Genomic DNA, 19,600 nt, shown 5'->3' on the forward strand with positions numbered 1-19,600 from the left:
TCTGCCCGCAGAGCCGTTAACGGTTGGTACCTTGCCCCTGCAAGAGAACCCAGGGTTTTTCAGGGAGATGCAGAACCTAATGGCTACACACACCTCCCCTAGACCGCCAGGAAGGACGCCCAGAAGGGCTACCGCATCCTGAAAATCCTGTGGACACACAACACGCATAACGTGACATGATGACAAAAAGAAATAAATAAGTGAATGTGCGCAGGTATACTGCCCGGACATCTGCCCAGATCTATAAAAATTTCTCTAATCCTAGCTAGAAGGCTGGGAATCAAGAGGTGAGTGGCACAAGGTAAAGAAATCATGGTGCCAGTGCTTCAACTCAGTGAGCCAGTACACCCAGTGAGTTTCAGAACCTCTGGGTCACAACTCCCCGAGGCACTAAAGTACCTCGGCTCTAGACCCTCCCAGCCCCATGGCGAAAACCGGAGGGAACAGGTCACATCAAGGCAGCCGTCGAGCTGATTCCTCAGAACCAGCCCTGGAATACCCCGGTACACCTGTCCCCTCCATGCAGCACCCATCCCCACCAGGCCAACACCAGCGTCTGGAGCACCGGGTCAAACTGATAAGAACAGATACTACACTTGATCTTAGCCAAAAGGCCGAGAAGCAAGTAATCTGGAGATATTGCCTTATGAACTTGATGGATTTGTACTTTGATAAACTTAGGCTTCTTTCACACTGCCATTGCATTTTCAGGGAACACGGGGAGAATAGTGGGAGAAAAAATACATCATGCAACGTCTTTTTCTCCAGCTACTCCCATAATAGTAAATGGGATCTGTTGGGACCTATTGTTGTCCATGTGCACTGTCCGGATAACGGACGTTAAAGGCACAAAAAGAAAAAAAAAGTGCCTAACGGACAATTTCTGACAGGGCACAATGGCAGTGTGCAAGGGGCCTTAGACATTTAACAGGTGTACCTGTATAGTAAATGTCAGTGCAGACATGCAGACATACTGTACACATTCTTTTTAGGTATTTGCAAACCGTGCAAGTGTAGGTAATACAGTCCAGGGTTTATGCAAATTTGTGCAAAAAGTGTGTGTCACGTTTCGGCTAGCTGGAGGTGGATCCTCTGTGCCAGAGAGGGATTGGCGTGGACCGTGTTGGTGGACCGGTTCTAAGTTGCTACTGGTATTCACCAGAGCCCGCCGCAAAGCGGGATGGTCTTGCAGCGGCGGTAGCAACCAGGTCGTATCCACCAGCAACGGCTCAACCTCTCTGACTGCTGAAGATAAGCGCGGTACAAGGGAGTAGACAAGAGCAAGGATCGTAGTCAGGGGCAACGGCAGGAGGTCTGGAACACAGGCTGGGAACACACAAGGGAACGCTTTCACTGGCACAATGGCAACAAGATCCGGCGAGGGAGTGCAGGGGAAGTGAGGTATAAGTAGGGAGTGCACAGGTGAACACACTGATTAGGCCTGCTGCGCCAATCAGTGGCGCAGTGGCCCTTTAAATTGCAGAGACCCGGCGCGCGCGCGCCCTAAGGAGCGGGGCCGCGCGCGCCAGGACAAGACAGATGGGGAACGGGTCAGGTACGGGAGCCGGGATGCGCATCGCGAGCGGGCGCCTCCCGCGTCGCGAATCGCATCCCGGCTGGGAGTGATATTGCAGCGCACCCGGTCAGCAGGTCTGACCGGGGCGCTGCGAATGAGAGGATGCTGCGAGCGCTCCGGGGAGGAGCGGGGACCCGGAGCGCTCGGCGTAACAGTACCCCCCCCCCCTTGGGTCTCCCCCTCTTCTTGGAGCCTGAGAACCTGAGGATAAGACTTTTGTCTAGGATGTTGTCCTCAGGTTCCCAGGATCTCTCCTCTGGGCCACAGTTTTCCCAATCCACCCAAAAAAATCTTTTACCTCTGACAATCTTGGAGGCCAGAATCTCCTTCACAGAGAAGACGTCAGACGAACCGGAAACAGGAGTGGGAGAAACAACTTTGGGAGAGAAGCGGTTAAGGATGAGTGGTTTAAGGAGAGAGACATGGAAGGCATTGGGAATACGGAGAGAAGGAGGAAGAAGGAGTTTGTAAGAGACAGGGTTAATCTGGCACAAGATTTTGAAAGGACCAAGATAGCGTGGTCCCAGTTTGTAACTGGGGACACGAAAGCGGACATACTTAGCGGAGAGCCATACCTTGTCTCCGGGAGCAAAAATGGGGGGAGTTCTTCTTTTTTTATCAGCAAATTTTTTCATCCGGGATGAAGCCTGTAAAAGAGAATTTTGGGTTTCTTTCCATATGGTGGAAAGATCACGAGTCACTTCATCCACAGCGGGTAAACCAGAGGGCAAGGGAGTAGGGAGGGGAGGAAGAGGGTGACCACGAAAAATGGGGATTTAGCAGAAGATTCGGAGACTCTGAAGTTGTATGAGAATTCGGCCCATGGTAGAAGATCTGCCCAGTCATCCTGGCGGGAGGAAACAAAATGCCGTAAATAGTCACCCAGGACTTGATTATTTCTTTCTACTTGCCCATTGGATTGGGGATGATAAGAAGAAGAGAAGTTCAATTTGATCTTGAGCTGTTTACAGAGGGCCCTCCAGAATTTAGACACGAATTGGACGCCTCTATCCGAGACGATATGCGTGGGCAAACCGTGAAGGCGAAAAATGTGTACAAAAAATTGCTTTGCCAACTGAGGCGCTGAAGGAAGACCAGGAAGAGGAATAAAATGTGCCATCTTGGAAAATCGATCAACGACCACCCAAACAACTGTGTTGCCACGGGATGAGGGCAAGTCTGTAATAAAGTCCATACCAATCTGTGACCAAGGCTGTTCAGGAACAGGCAGAGGATGAAGGAGACCAGCAGGCTTCTGGCGAGGAGTCTTATCCCGGGCACAGACAGTACAGGCCCGCACGAAATCAACAACATCAGTCTCCAGAGTCGGCCACCAATAAAATCGAGAGATGAGTTGAAAGGATTTTTTGATGCCCGCATGGCCTGGGAGGTGGGAGGAGTGTCCCCATTTGAGAATCCCGAGACGCTGGCGTGGAGAAACGAAGGTCTTCCCTGGAGGAGTTTGCCTGATGGAAGCTGGAGAAGTGGAGATCAGACAGTCCGGAGGAATGATGTGTTGCGGAGAGACCTCTACTTCAGAGGCATCAGAAGAATGAGAGAGGGCATCGGCCCTAATGTTCTTGTCAGCAGGGCGAAAATGGATTTCAAAGTTAAAACGGGCAAAGAACAACGACCACCTAGCCTGGCGAGGGTTCAGTCGTTGGGCAGACTGGAGATAGGAGAGATTCTTGTGATCAGTGTATATAATAACTGGATATTTTGATCCCTCCAGCAGGTGCCTCCATTCCTCAAGCGCCAATTTAATGGCCAGTAGTTCTCGATCACCAATGGAGTAGTTTTTTTCCGCCGGAGAGAAGGTCCTAGAAAAAAACCCACAAGTAACAGCATGCCCGGAAGAATTTTTTTGTAGAAGGACAGCTCCAGCTCCCACAGAGGAGGCATCTACCTCCAATAGAAAGGGTTTAGATGGGTCAGGTCTGGAGAGCACGGGAGCAGAAGAAAAGGCAGACTTGAGATGTTTAAATGCGTCTTCCGCTTGGGGAGACCAGGACTTAGGATTGGCATTTTTCTTGGTTAAAGCCACGATAGGGGCCACAATAGTGGAGAAGTGTGGAATAAATTGTCTGTAATAATTGGTGAACCCCAAAAAATGTTGGATAGCACGGAGTCCGGAGGGGCGTGGCCAATCTAACACGGCAGATAGTTTATCTGGGTCCATTTGTAGTCCCTGGCCAGAGACCAAGTATCCTAGGAAAGGAAGAGATTGACATTCAAAGAGACATTTCTCCATTTTGGCATAAAGTTGATTGTCCCGAAGTCTCTGAAGAACCATGCGGACATGCTGGCGGTGTTCTTCTAAGTTGGCAGAAAAATCAGAATATCGTCCAGGTAAACCACAACACAGGTATATAGGAGATCACGAAAAATTTCATTAACAAAGTCTTGGAAGACGGCAGGGGCGTTGCACAGGCCAAAGGGCATGACCAGATACTCAAAGTGTCCATCTCTGGTATTAAATGCAGTCTTCCATTCGTCCCCCTCCCTGATGCGGATGAGATTATAAGCACCTCTTAAGTCCAGTTTGGTAAAGATGTGGGCGCCTTGTAGGCGGTCAAAGAGTTCCGAGATAAGAGGTAAGGGGTAGCGTTTTTTTACCGTGATTTTATTAAGTCCGCGGTAATCAATGCAAGGGCGTAGGGAGCCATCTTTTTTGGACACAAAAAAAATCCAGCTCCGGCAGGAGGACTTGCAGATAAACCCCTTTTTTAAATTCTCCTGGATGTACTCCGACATGGCTTGGGTTTCTGGAGCAGACAGAGGATAGATTCTGCCCCGGGGTGGAGTAGTACCCGGGAGGAGGTCAATAGGACAGTCATAAGGCCTGTGAGGAGGTAAAGTCTCTGCTTGCTTTTTGCAAAAAACATCAGCATAGTCCAGATAAGCCTTAGGAAGACCAGATACCGGGGGAACCACAGGGTCACGACTGTGAGTACTGGGAACCGGTTTAAGACGTACCCCAGTTCTTGATTTCTCCTGTGGACCAATCAAGGGTTGGGGAATGGCGTTGAAGCCACGGTAATCCAAGAAGAATTTCTGAAGTGCAGTTGGAGAGGACCAAAAATAAAACATTTTCGTGATGGGGTCCGATGCACATTAGGAGAGGTTCCGTGCGGTAACGCACGGTACAGTCCAATCTTTCATTGTTAACAGAATTGATGTAGAGGGGTCTGGCGAGACTGGTCACCGGGATGTTGAACCTGTTGATGAGAGAGGCCAAAATTAAATTTCCTGCAGATCCGGAATCCAAGAAGGCCATAGCAGAGAAGGAGAAGGTAGAAGAAGATATCCGCACAGGCACAGTAAGGCGAGTTCACATCAAGAGCTGTCTCACCTTTGTGCGGAGTCAGCGTACGTCTTTCCAGGCGGGGAGGACGGATAGGACAATCCTTCAAGAAATGTTCGGTACCGGCACAGTACAGGCAAAGATTCTCCATGCGGCGTCGTGTCCTCTCTTGAGGTGTCAAGCGAGACCGGTCAACTTGCATAGCCTCCACGGCGGGAGGCACAGGAACGCATTGCAGAGGACCAGAGGAGAGAGGAGCCGGGGAGAGAAACCGCCTCGTGCGAACAAAGTCCATATCCTGGCGGAGCTCCTGACGCCTTTCGGAAAAACGCATGTCAATGCGGGTGGCAAGATGAATAAGTTCATGCAGGTTAGCAGGAATTTCTCGTGCGGCCAGCACATCTTTAATGTTACTGGATAGGCCTTTTTTAAAGGTCGCGCAGAGGGCCTCGTTATTCCAGGATAATTCGGAGGCAAGAGTACGGAATTGGATGGCGTACTCGCCAACAGAAGAATTACCCTGGACCAGGTTCAGCAGGGCAGTCTCAGCAGAAGAGGCTCGGGCAGGTTCCTCAAAGACACTTCGAATCTCCGTGAAGAAGGAGTGTACAGAGGCAGTGACAGGGTCATTGCGGTCCCAGAGCGGTGTGGCCCATGACAGAGCTTTCCCAGACAGAAGGCTGACTACGAAAGCCACCTTAGACCTTTCAGTAGGAAACTGGTCCGACATCATCTCCAAGTGCAGGGAACATTGCGAAAGAAAGCCACGGCAAAACTTAGAGTCCCCATCAAATTTATCCGGCAAAGATAAACGAAGGCTGGAAGCGGCCACTCGCTGCGGAGGAGGTGCAGGAGCTGGCGGAGGAGAAGATTGCTGGAGCTGTGGTAATAGCTGCTGTAGCATCACGGTCAGTTGAGACAGCTGGTGGCCTTGTTGCATTATCTGTTGCGACTGCTGGGCGACAACCGTGGTGAGGTCGGCGACAACTGGCAGCGGGACTTCAGCGGGATCCATGGCCGGATCTACTGTCACGTTTCGGCTGGCTGGAGGTGGATCCTCTGTGCCAGAGAGGGATTGGCGTGGACCGTGTTGGTGGACCGGTTCTAAGTTGCTACTGGTATTCACCAGAGCCCGCCGCAAAGCAGGATGGTCTTGCAGCGGCGGTAGCAACCAGGTCGTATCCACCAGCAACGGCTCAACCTCTCAAGACAGACGGGGAACGGGTCAGGTACGGGAGCCGGGATGCGCATCGCGAGCGGGCGCCTCCCGCGTCGCGAATCGCATCCCAGCTGGGAGTGATATTGCAGCGCACCCGGTCAGCAGGTCTGACCGGGGCGCTGCGAATGAGAGGATGCTGCGAGCGCTCCGGGGAGGAGCGGGGACCCGGAGCGCTCGGCGTAACAGTGTGCATATTTGAGAGGAGGGGGTGGTGTTATCATGGGGAAGGGCTAAAATATTTACCACTATTTTAGGTGAGGTTGCAGAATTTGCAACATTCTAACATTTTTCTAACAAAAATGTGCTTTCTTTATTATAGCACGGTTAGAGAGTCTGGCAAATCTGTAAGGCACTGTACCCAGACTGAGGTGGGAACACATGTTCTGCTGTGCAATACATTGTTTTCTGAAGTGTTTTTCTTTCCAACTTCATAAACTAGTTACCCTTGGTGACACAATAATGTTCAGATTACCTTACAGTATTATCTTTGATAAGCAATGTAAATGTTGCATGGATACACAGTACTTGTACTCTGTATGGGATGATTAATAATTCTCTAATGACAATTCAGGATTAAAATTTCATCCCAGCCATAAGGTCAGCAGGAGGCAAATGGAGACCTTAAATAGATTGCTGTGTGCCGGAAGACACCACAGATCCATCAGTCTCAGAGTGGCTGATTATCAGTGAGGTTGTCAACGCACAACACCTTCAGGACTCATGAAGCATGGCTAGGTGGCTGACTTAGAAAAGTTACTTTTGGCTTTTCTTTCAGGTCAGTGCAGTCATAGACCTGAATGTGGTGGTGGAGAACACAAGCATCTTTGATGACCATGTCAACTCTGGTTTCATTAAAACTTCATTGCATTGGCGCAAACCTCTACTTACTGCTCATGATCCCACAGGTACACTCCATAAAGTTACTGTATGTACTAAGCTCAGCCTTACATTGAAGATTCGATTCTGGGCATCTAGTCCCCTTTGTGGGAATGGGTGCTACAGGTTAGACATCAGCAGAAAGGTCTCTTCTGATACCATAATGAAGGGGATTAAATGTGTGCCATTTGGAAGAGGTACCTGTTCTAACCACCCAATTTCAGGTATCAATAGCACCAGGAAGTCCCCAGTTCCACCATAAGTGCCAGCTTCAATTGCAACATACTAATAACTGGCATTAAGCACCACTAAAAAGTACTCTTTGTAATTAAATATGGTGGTTACTGCACATGTGTGTTATTATCTTTGACAGCACCTATGTAGTTGGGGAATTTGCCCTCAAATTGAAAGCCTTCTGCCACCTGCAATCCAAATATCCTAGGCTACTGGCCATTGCAATGAAAAGCTACAAAAGCCAGATCATGTTGCTTTAGCTCCTCACAATTTTCGGTAGATTTACCAACCTGAAATTGGAGGTGCAGCAATGCAAAAATGTCTCCTGCTGTGGGAAATCTGAAAGAGAAGGAAAGAAAGAAATGGTGCATAAATAATGACAAAATTGCCATCCTTTGTTGATGACAAACACCAATTAAAATAAAATGAGCAAACATGGTCAAAAAGGTGAAAACCTGAAATAAAGAAAAAAATGGTTACTGTTAATAGAAACTCACTGCAGCATGAGGAGTTTCCTGATCTGTAGGACAAACTGTGGTGTCCTTCCTGAAGACGTGTTAGGGCACAATGTCCAGCAGTCTGCCAAGGATATAAAAAGATAACTGAAATGAAGACTTATAATCCATAATTTGCTCCATAAGGAAAAAAAAAGTATGCACTTCCTGACACCTATTAAAGTAGTACTGGGTGGAAAACAATTTTTTTTTAATCAACTGGTGTCAGAAAGTTAAACAGATTTGTAAATTACTTCTATTTAAAAATCTTAATATCTCCAGTACTTATCAGCTACTGTATACTGCAGAGGAAGTCCTTTTCTTTTTTGTCTTTTCTGTCTGACCACAGTGCTCTCTGCTGACACCTCTGTCCATGTCAGGAACTGTCCAGAGCAGGAGCAAATCCCCATAGTAAACCTATCCTGCTCCGGACAGTTCCTAACATGGATGGAGGTGTCAGCAGAGAGCACATCCTGTAGTCCAGAGGAGTTCTGTGTGAGAAGCAGTCGGGTGTGTCTCTTTTGAGCTCCAGACATCCAGAGAAGCAGCATTTTACATCAAGGCTTTCCCAGGGGTGTGGCAGGCTCCCTGGGAGAACTTTCCTGCATGGAGCCTCGGGCCTCCATTCCCCGTTCTTCAAGGCTGGCGGGGGGTGGAGAGAAAACTGCTACAGCCATTGTTCCAGCCGGAGGCAGAAGATCCAGCAGAGTCTGCAGCAATGCAAGCTCTGCTCATCAAGCAACAGGTGCCAGCCAGAGATCTGGTGGTGGAAGGAAAACAAGGAGGAAGAGTTTGGAGATGTGGGCTGAAAGAGGCCCCAAAGAATCAAGTGAGACCTACTGCTCCCGCATGGCCGCACGCTTTGCGGAATACGACCGCTGCAGTAAAGAGCTCAGGCTTGCAAGAGAAGATCTGCGTGGGACTCAGAGTCTGGCAAACTCTGGGTCCAGGAGAAGCAAGCCTGAGCTGAAGAAAAGGATCACAGCCCTGAAAGCCCAGATTGCCAAGCTGGAGGAGAGGAAGGCAGAGATCCTGGAGGGCAGCGGTCTTCTAAGAGAGAAGCTGGCAAATGATGAAAGGTTTGCCGCCATGAAATCCCCAGGTAAGGTGGAGGTTGAGGTGGATGATGGGGAGAGTAGTGGCGGTGAAGATAGTGAGGATGGCAGTGAAGGAGTTAAGGAGAAGGTAGAGGAAGGAGCGCATGTGGTGGAGGATGCTGTGTCTGTTCCTATGCCCTGTGACACCCAGGACAGCTACATAGAGCCGGCCCAAGTGGCGCTCTCTGTGACTGACAGTGAGGAGGATGATGTGGAGAGTGAGGCTGGGGGTTTATTGAGGGCAATTGTCATGCAGGAATCCCCAGTCCACCTCCAGAATTTCACCTTCGGTGAAGATCAGTGCGAGGATGGAAAAGTCAGGCGTAAAGCAAAGAAGCAGAAGACCCAACAATCTGTGCAGTACATGTTCGTACCTTTCCAGCAGTCTGGGTCAGCTGCAAAGCTGGTTCAGGCTGCTGAGCCCCCCAAACTGCAAGACGCCGTTCCTGTGGTGGAGCGGGGCCAGCAAGGGGGGTATAGAATGGCGTCTGAAATGGCTATGGACGCAATAGATGTGAAGCCCGCCCGTCCTGCCGGTAGGGAAGGGCAGGATGGGCTCATGTTGGACAACTCTGGCGCTGCTGGGACGCCCCAGGGTGGCGGGGGGCATGTCCAAATGCCAGAGAAGAGCTATGCTGCCGTGTGCTTGGGGGGCGGTTCCCCGAGTGCTGTGGGCACTACCGACGCTGCTGGGTACTCTCCTGTGAGGGGGGGGAGTGTCCGGGCGTCGGAAGCAGAGAAAGGTCGGTCCGTGTGCTCGGGGGGCGGTCCCCCGAGTACTGTGGTTTCTGCGGGCGATGCGGGGCACTCCTCTGTGAGGGGGGAGAGTGTCCGGGCGTCAGTGTCATCAGCAGAGCCTGAGCGGTCGGGCAAGCCTAGTGGTGGCATTGTGGGAGGAGCTGGGGTGCGCCCGGTGGGGCAGCCCCAGACTCAGGTGGTAACATCGCCTATGAAGGAGGAGCCATCAGCGTTGACCCCAGCGGCAGCTAAGCCAGCAAGAAAACCTGTATTAAAACCGGCGGTACTACAAGTCCCAGCCAGCCCAGGATATGTTAGGCAGGAAGTGAGTGCAGGTTGTGAGAATGATGGGGGTGGTAGTGTTGTGATTGGGAGGAGTGCCAGTGGAGTGAATGATGGTGGGAGTAGTGGTGGTGTGAATGCAACATCTGGTATGGATGATGGGAGTTGTGGTGTGAATGGTGCTCCTGGGTCTGGTCCGGCTGCCCCCCCGGCAGTGACTGCTCCTAGGAGCTATGCCAGTGTTGCTGCTGGGGATTCGGTGGGGTCCCCATCTCCGTCCGGCCCCGGGGGTTACTTGCAACAGCGCCTCCTGGAGGCTCTGCGTAGGGGCGACAGGTCGATCCAGGTAGAGGGAAGGGGTGAGGTCGACCTGTCTTTCTGGATAGAGAGGCACGGTTTGGGGGCTTTCCGAGAGCAGAATGGGGAGGTGGTCTGGTCCCTCCCGACACCCGGGCAGGACAATAACCGTAGGAATGTGGTCCGTCTGATTTGGAGGGGCGAGGATGCGTGCCCGCCTCGCGCTAAAGTGGTTGAGCTCCTCCTCCAGATGGAATTCAGGGCGAGTGACATCTTTGCCCTGATCCACCCCTACGGTTCGTCTGAGTTTGACGTCAGTTTTGTTCGGCCGGAGGGTCTCGAACTCTTCTGGTCAAACTACGAAGTGGCGAAGAACGAGCCCTGCTGGCGGGATTTTGCTGTAAAGGCGATTTCCCGTCAGAACTCGGTCAAGAAAGTGACAGTTTTGACCCGTAATGAGTCACTTTCTTGTTATGACATCATGACCTGGCTCGGTCGATATGGGGATGTGACGGACATGCCCAAGAAAAATTTGGATGAGCACGGGATCTGGTCCGGGGCCTGTCACAGGTGCGGCAGCCCCACCCATTTTAGCGCAGCCTGTACTGTACAGGTCTGTGCTTTGTGTGGTGGGGTGGGTCATCTGGCCGCATCCTGTAGGCAGATCCGGTGCCACCTGTGTGGTGTCCTCGGGCACCCTTTCAGCCATTGTCCGAGTGCTTTCGCCCGTGCTGCGACTGCTCCGGCCGGGGAGAGCTGTGAAGTTGCCTCGGCTGGGGAGGGTACGAGCAGGGATGGGGGCACAACAGGGCTAGTGACGAGGATAAAGGGCCCCGCCAAACTAAGGCGGGAGGAAGCTCGTAGGAGGAGTAGGGAGCTGGAGAGTGCCCAGGTGACTGGGGTAGCTCTGGCCCCTGGTCCTGAAGCTGGCCCTGTAACCACTGAAGCTCTGGGGGAGAATGTGCTGAATGAGGAGATCAGGAGGCTGCGCAGAGAGGAAGGCAATATGGCCGGCCCTTCCGATTCCTCCCACTATGAAAGTGTGGATGAGGAGAGTGGGGAGAGGCCAAAAAAGAAAGACAAGGGCAAAAGGAAAGGGAGAAAGAAGAGGTCGGAGCCCTCTGTTAAGCCTTGTACTACGGGCCAGGTCCAAAACGGAAGCCTGACTGCCCCCCCTCTGATTGACCTGTCAAACCGGTACCTCGTCCTCGATACCATCTCCTCCCCCTCCTTGGAGGGGGAAGGTGAGGGCGGGGTGCCTAGGGTGAGAGAGCCTCTGGGGGGAACTGGGCCCTGTCCTGCGGAGGCACCTTCCTCGGAGGGCAGGGCTAGACTGGGGCCGGACGGAGACGGGGACCCCATGGACCAATCAGAGTCTAAGAAAAGGTCGAAAAGTGGTCCTGCCCTTTCCTCTTCTTCAGGGGATGAGGGGGCAAAAAAGAAGGGGAAGCAGAAGTAAAGGTGTGGCCGTCTAACTCAATCACCAATGATGGCGGCACTCACCCCATTGACGCTGGCATCTATTAACTGTGCCAGTATAAAGTCGGATACGGCTAGATTCGCAGCCTTCGATTTTCTCGGCCGTGTTGAAGCCGACATTTTCCTTTTACAGGAGACCAGGTTGTCAGATCTAGCCTCTCTGGTGAAAGCCAGAAGAGAGTGGAGGCGCGGGCCCTCCCACTGGTCTCTTGCGGCTGAGCCGTATAGTGGGGTGGCGGTCCTTTTTACCGCTCCGGTTGAATGCAGACGGGTTATTGAGTTAGAAATGGGGAGGTGCCTGATCTTAGATGTCCTCATGAAGGGACAAGAGCTCCGGCTCATAAACATCTATGCCCCACAAACAAAGCTGGGCCGTAAAAATCTCTTTATGAGGATTAAGCCCTTCCTTTTTACTAGCCGGCTGGTGATCTTTGGAGGGGACTTCAATAATGTCACAAGGTCCCAAGATAGGAGAGGCTCCAACGGTCCGCTGGATTGCGATAGTGTGGCCCTTAATAATATAGTTAGGGAAGCTCGCCTAGAGGATGCCCACATCCGGAGCCCCTCAGGCCACGCGGGTTTCACCTATCATCAAGGTAGTCGCAGGTCTAGGATAGACAGGTTTTATTTAAAGGAGGAAGCCGTCTCTTCCGCAGTGTCCGTGGTTGAGGTGGAGTTCTCTGATCACTGTATGATTTTGTTTTCCCTGAATGTTTCAGAGACCCCCCGGATGGGTAAAGGTTATTGGAAGCTGAATTCATCCCTCCTGGAGGAAGCGGAGATAAGACAGTCCTTTGAGGATTTTCTTCAGAGTCAGGTACCTTTACTGGGCCTTTGTAGTAGTAAGTCAGAGTGGTGGGAGATATTCAAGAAGCGGGTTGCGGGGTTCTTCCGCCAGCTCTCGAGCCTCAGGTCCCTGAATAGGTATCGCCTGTATCAGGGTCTGAGGAGGAAACTCGAGTTTCTTGTCTCGACTGGAGGTAGTCGTGATGATATCTCCAGAGTGAAGTCCTTGCTGATGAGGTGTCAGTACGATAGGCACGCATCTTTGGTTTTTGAGAGGGATTACGGGAAGTACCGCTCGCCCGACCCTTACAAGAACTGCAAGATGTCAGTGAGTAGTAAAGTAGTCTCAGGACTGGTTGATAGTACAGGATCTCTGAATCGGTCCAGATCAGGGATCCTGGAGGTCGTCAGATCCTTCTACTCACACCTCTTGGGGAGGAAGGATCTAGATCGAGACAGGATGTCGGTTTTCCTGGCTGAAACCATTCCTGAGCCAAGGGTAGACCCCTCTCTTGATGTTTTGGCAGAAGATATCAGGGAAGAGGAAGTGAGACTGGCGATCGAGGGGCTCGCCCCCAAGAAGTCGCCAGGTCCAGATGGCTTAACATCCGAGTGGTATAAGACCTTTAAGGAGTCTTTAGCTCCCCTCTTGACCAAGGTATTCAATGAGTGTCTCTCCTCGGACACTCTGCCAAAGTCAATGAGGAGGTCAGCCCTGATTCTTCTCTCAAAAGGTAAAGATCCTAGCCGTGTTGAGAATTGGAGGCCCATAGCTCTTCTCAATACGGACAGGAAGCTTCTGGCCAAGATACTGTTTAATCGGCTGGTGAAGTTTGCACCCCGGCTCCTTTCGGGGGCTCAGCACTGCTCTGTTCCAGGCCGAAGCACCTTAAGTGCTGTCCTCAGTGTCAGGGAGGCAGTGGAGCGGAGTAGTGCGGGTCTCTGGAAGGGGTACTTGCTGTCCTTGGATCAGGCCAAAGCATTTGATCGGGTGAACCACGAGTACCTCTGGTCCGTCCTCCTGAGATATGGCTTACCGAGTACTTTTGTGAATTGGCTTAAGATCTTGTATGCCGGGGCAGAGAGTTTCCCACTGGTGAACGGGTGGTCTGGCCGCTCTTTTGAGGTGGGGTCCGGAGTCCGTCAGGGTTGTCCTTTGAGCCCGCTTTTATACGTGTTCTCGATTGATCCCTTCGTCCGGAGAGTAGATCGTGGGCCGTTGGCGGGAGTCGGGATGAGTCTGGTGGAGCTGGATGTCACCCAGAGAGTGGTGGCGTACGCTGATGATGTCACTATTTTCGTCTCCTCGAGGGAGGAGGTCGATGTGGTGATGTCAGAGGTGGAGCGCTACTCGGAGGCATCCGGGTCCAAGATCAACCAGGAAAAGTGTGAAAGTCTCTGGCTGGGAGGGGGGGATCCCACATTTGATCTCCCGGACACCCTCCCAGGGCCCCAAGACTCAGCAAAAATTCTGGGCATCACATTCGGCCAGGATGATTATCCCACCAAAAACTGGGACGGTAAGCTCCATGATGCCACTCAGAGGGTGAACCAGTGGAAGGGTTGGTCTATGACTCTCAGAGAAAGGGTACACCTGATCAAATCATACCTGCTCCCCTTGTTTATCTATCTGGGCAGTGTATGTATCTTGCCAGAGGCTTACTATACTAGGATCTACAGCCTGTTTTTCCAACTGTTATGGGGGAACAGGTTGAACCTAGTCAAGAGGGAGGTTACGTACCGTACGAGGAGACTAGGGGGTTTATCTATGGTAAACCCTGTGGTGTTCTTAACAAACACCTTCTTGAAAGCCAACATCTCAAACCTCTGGAAAGAGAGGGCTTCTCCGTGTGTACTCTCCTGCAGGGAATGGTTTCGGCCTTTCTTCCAGGAATGGGAGAGAGGAGGGCAAGTGAAGGACCTCCGTACACCCCATGGATATCTTCCGGCTTACGCTACCCCGACTCTGAAGGCGTTACGTCGGTGGGGTCTGGGAGTGTGGGAGATCAGGACCCAGTCAAGGCAGTTCCTTGACAAACGGGTTCTGTTGACCCACTTCCAGAAGCCTCTGGCGCTCAGGGACTGCCCAGGTCGGGATCTGAGGGTGGGGTTGTATCTTTTAAACTTGAAAAGGATCCCCCAGAAGTTTTGGGACTTGGCCTGGCGCTGCTTTCAGGGGAAGCTAGGTGTAAGGGACAACCTGAAGTACAGGAACTCTGATGACCGGGGGTGTCCCCGAGAAGAGTGTGTGGACACGCTGGAAAGCATGGACCACTTCCTGCTTCATTGTCCCTTTAACGTAGGGGTCTACAACCGGGTGGGCGCTTCCATTGGCTGGAGTCAGCTTGCCGGCCTTACCTATCCGGAGTGGGCTTATGGGGCATTCAGGACCCTCGGTGGCCGAGATCGGGGCACTTTATTTTTAGTTAGCTTAGTGGTTAAGTATCACACGTGGAATGCACGGTGTTTAGTGTCAACCCAGCAGAAAGTCCTCTCCGAGGTGGAGGTCTGTAGGAACATCACCGGTGACCTCGGGAAGATCAGGTCTTTGGAGTATGGCAGTCTTGGCACCAGTAGGGCTTCTCTCCTATGGAGAGGGTTTTGTTTTGATGTGCCCTAGGTACTAGACCTTTTTGGTAGAGTTCCTTTATTTTGGTTAAGGACAGGCATACAGGGATAGAGATAGGGTGATAGTAGGGTCAGTTTGATGAAGGGATAGAATTAGGGAGAATAGTAGGGGGAGTTAGGGAAAGAGTTTACATTTCTTCAGTGTATCAGATCTGCCATCCTTCTCCCTGGTGGTGGGCTGTTGCATGTGCACCATAGCTTTTTGTTTTGTTTTCAGCTGATATGGTATGAAGGGCTTACAGGCACTGAACTTGGGCCTAAATTGGGTTGTGGTCTTGTATGTAAGGTTGTATTTAGTTGGTTGGTTGGAGTGCTAGGGGGGCTGGGGGGCTTTTGTGGGTGTTTTTTTTTTTTTTTTTTTTTATTTTTTTTTATTTTTTATTTTTTCTTCCTTAAGGGATCTGACATGGGTCAGTTAAGGACTGGACTTAAGAACTGTACGAACGGTTATGGACTGGCCCATGTACAGGAGGGGTGGTGTGGGAGAGGGCACAGTTTTAGTGTAGGATTTATTTTTGGGTTTTTGTAGGTATTTTTGTGAGGCACATTTATTATATTTGTATGTATACTGTGCTATGTATATTGTTTTATATTATTGTTTTATTTTATTTATTTGTTGGTATATTGTGTCATGTATTTTGTTTTATATTGTTGCATTAGCCATAAGAAAAGGGCAGTCGGACCAGTTGTAGTTATGTAGTATTATTATTGTATATAGGTGTTTTTTTGTCTGTGTATATATAACTTTTATTTAAAAAGCAGAGGTGTGCATTTAATAATATTTTTTTTTTTTTTTTTTTTTTTAATAAGCCAAGTTGTGCTGTTGTTATTTTCATTCTCAATATATGTGTGTGTGTGTGTGTCTTTCTTAGTTTTGGAGATTATGCGTGTGTTATGTTTTCTGTTGCTTTATTTATTTATTTATTTTCCCAAGTATGGATGATTTTGAGTTATAGCCAGGTGGTGCTGAATTTTATGTTGGTTTATTTATTTCATTTAATTAGCCAAGTTGAGCAAATAATATTTATTTATTTATTTTTGTTATGTGTGTGAGTGAGTGTGAATTTCATAGTTTGCTTAGGTGTATAGGTATAGTATAGTTGTAGTTTGGTATATTTGGGAATTTGTTAAAGCTGGGCTGGCCGGTTAGGCAGGGTTTTATTTTATTTTACATTTCTGTTGTAGCTAGTTAAGCTTGTTTTGTGTTCTTGTTTTTTGGAATTGTTTTGTATTTTTATAATAAAAAAGAGTGTCAGCAGAGAGCACTGTGGTCAGACAGAAAAGACTTTCAAAATGAAAAGTACTTCCTCTGTAGTATACATCATCTGATAATTATTGGAAAGATTCATATTTTTTAATTGAAGTAATTTATAAATCTGTTTAACTTTCTTTTTGTTGTGTGAACCTGACAGTGTTGATTTCAAGGTAGTGGCAGGTAAGTGGGAAACCAATACCCAGGCATGGATATTGGGAGCCCACCATTCAAGTGGGAAAACAGGTGCTTAAGGGACAGGGAGTGATTGTAACTTATGTGTCTGATAAGGGGTCTGCAGAATTCATATTGGGGATGAATATCATGAAACATTGCTTTACTGACATAGTAGATTCTTTGCATGCCTCTCTCCCATATATGTCCCCCTCAGGCCAGCGGGCTGCACAGCCCCACTTAAAGGTTCTCCAAGCAGAGCAGAAGTTTGCCAATCGACAAGGAGAAGTTTGCAAAGTACGGATTCAGGTCGGTGACCTTACAACCTAACACAGAGACAGTCCTGTAGTGCCGTTCACGTCCTGGAGTGAGAAACAAGGGCTATCAAGCCCTGTTAGAGCCTATACAGTTGGAAGATCATCGATTAGTTCGGGCAGCAAGGAGTCTAGTCACTGTTATCGATGGGAAAGTTCCAGTCCGATTAGTCAATCTGTCAAGTGTGGCTACCATCCTACCAAAGTACACTCCAGTGGCCCAGCTGTATCTTCTAGATCCAGGTGATATTTTATCAGAAAGCAAAGTGGCTTGACAACGAGCAGCCCAAGAGACTTCAGGTTCTGTGGAAAGTTCCCCGAACCCTGGTGGGTGCAACTTCAAGTAGGAGACCAGACCACCCCAAAGAATCAAGTCAACGGGGTTATCAATGTCGCCAAGAGGTACCACGGAGTCTTCAGTAAGCATCCTACAGACTTTGGACGCGTGTCCATGATCCAGCATCAGATTTTGAAAGGCGACAACCCACCTATCAAAGAGAGCCACCGTCCGGTTGCACCTGGCATGTATCAAACTGTCAAGAAGATGTAAGTCGACATGAAGGACGCAGACATCATTCAGGAAAGTTCCTGGGCGGTCGCCCCTTGCGCTGGTCAAAAGGAAGGATGGGACCATCCGTTTCTGTGTCGACTATAGGAAACTGAATGACATCACCCATGAGAACGCTTATCCTCTTCCAAGAATCGAGGAATCACTCACCTCCCTTGGGTTGACAGCTTAGTTCTCCACCTTGAACTTAACCATTGGGTATTGGCAAGTGCCTATGGCTGTGGAAGACCGAGAGAAGACAGCCTTCGTGACCCCCCATGGGACTGTTTGAGTTCAAGAGCACCTTGATCATCTGTCAGATGTCTTCCAAGTGTTGATCAAACATGGATTGAAAATCAAGCCGTCCAAGTGCCATGACTACCTAGGTCATGTTATCAGTGCCAAGGGAGTCCAGCCTAATGTCGACAAGGTAGAAATTGTTAAGAATCGGCCTACCCCGCGCACAATGAAAGACGTCCAGAGCTTCCTGTGATTTGCTGGCTACTACCACTGCTTCATTCCTCACTTTGCCCAGATTGCAGAACCCCTCAAATCCCTCTTGCGGGATACAGCGAAGGAGAACTACAGTGGGAAGCTACCTGTGGCCTGGACCAAATAGCACGAGACAGCCCTGAAACGCCTATTGACGGAGCCACCCATCTTGGCGTAACCAGACTACACTCGGTGCCAGGTTCGAAGGTTTGTGGGCGGTCCTATCCCAAGTCCAGGAAGGACAATAGCGCATGATAGCCTATGCCAGTCGTAATCTGCACAGAGCAGAAAGGAACGATGCCAATTACAGCTCCTTCAAGCTGGAACTCCTTGCCCTCATATGGGTTGTGACTGAGAAGTTTAAAGATTACCTGGCTGCCACACCATTCACTCTCTATATGGATAAAAATCTGCTGGCCCACCTGAACACCATCAAACTGCTGCGTAAGTCCCAAAGGTCCACGCAAGGGCAGATACCAGCCAGATTTAAAGACTAATGTACACGTAAAAAGTACACATAATGTACACATAAAAAGTACACATAAGTTATGTACACCATAAGTCACATACAGTAGTACTGTAGCACTCAAAATTTTACAGTCTGCTTGATGTCATATGTCAAATGTCTCTAATGTCATATATTATTATGTTCATGCGCAGGATACTTCCCTAGTCAGAAAGTACTAAAAATGTCAAAATGTTATCTATATCAGTTTGTCTAGCATAAAAGTATCTAGAATAAACTTAACATAGAGTTCTGGGGAGAAGTGTTTCAAGGGACCCCAGTAGCCAAGGCATTGGGCAGAAAGCCTCAGGCAACCCAATCCGCATATGCTAGTATAAAGTATTAAGTCTAGTCATGAGTATTATGTTACATGCATAGTCCAAATGTCATGCTGTGTTTAATCCACTGTTTTGCATAGTCAAGTCATCAAATGCATAGTCAAAGGTCCTTAAAGTAAAGTTATGTGTATTGGTCCTAGTCATTATTTATCCTGTCAGTTGAGCAACCAAAAAATTCAGAGCATGTATAGACAATTATACAGAGACTCTTATGTTATCAGTTTTGCCAAAGGAAATTTAGCAGCCTGGAATGGACGTTTGTGTGCAAAAATGCCTGTTAAGTAGGGGATGTGTAATGTCCCAGTACAGAACATGGTTCCGTACTACCCTTAGGCCCTGTCAGGTTGAGTCCCTCAGTGACCTGGGGGCTCTCATGCAGTGACTCCCCTGCTGTTATTATAAGTTTTATTTATTGTCATAGGATTATAGTCAGTGTATGAATGTATAGTCAGTATAAAGGACCTGTGAGATGCTGTGAAATGTTGTCTAAAGGACCTGTGAAATGTTAAGTTATGTCATCACGTGATGTTACCCCGAGAGCACCAGCTTAACCTATGAGCCGCAGCTTGACCAATGGGCTTTGGCTCAGCCCCTCTATATAAGGGGCCGGCCGTTACAATTCTCTCTCTTGTACCATCATCACTTTACTGAGACCAGCAAACACCAGAGATTTCAGTGCTAGTGTCCAGCACCTGGAAGGCCTCAAATCTACAGTCATTCCAGTAAGTCCAAGTCTATGTCTGTTGTCACTACTATCTAGAGTCCAGTCAAGCCTCAAGTCAATTATCTAAAGTCTATTACAAGTATAATTGGTCCCAGCAAGCTGCGAGGTCCTTCTGTGCTCCTGGCCACCTCTCTGGGATTCTGGCCTAGCTGTGACGATAATAACACCTTTCTTAACTCAGTAAAACCTCTGTTAAACCATAACTTGGTTGTGGACTCTCCTTTCACTGCTTAGCCATTGGAAT

At 49.4% G+C, this 19,600-nt stretch overlaps 1 pseudogene; it reads right to left on the reverse strand.

Moving 5' to 3' along the window:
• Positions 1-520: 520 nt before the first annotated feature.
• On the reverse strand, positions 521-626 carry LOC130343152 (U2 spliceosomal RNA; annotated as a pseudogene).
• Between the last annotated feature and the right edge of the window lie 18,974 nt (positions 627-19,600).

The sequence above is a fragment of the Hyla sarda genome, chromosome 1 (assembly GCF_029499605.1).
Source record: "Hyla sarda isolate aHylSar1 chromosome 1, aHylSar1.hap1, whole genome shotgun sequence".
Taxonomy (NCBI): domain Eukaryota; kingdom Metazoa; phylum Chordata; class Amphibia; order Anura; family Hylidae; genus Hyla; species Hyla sarda.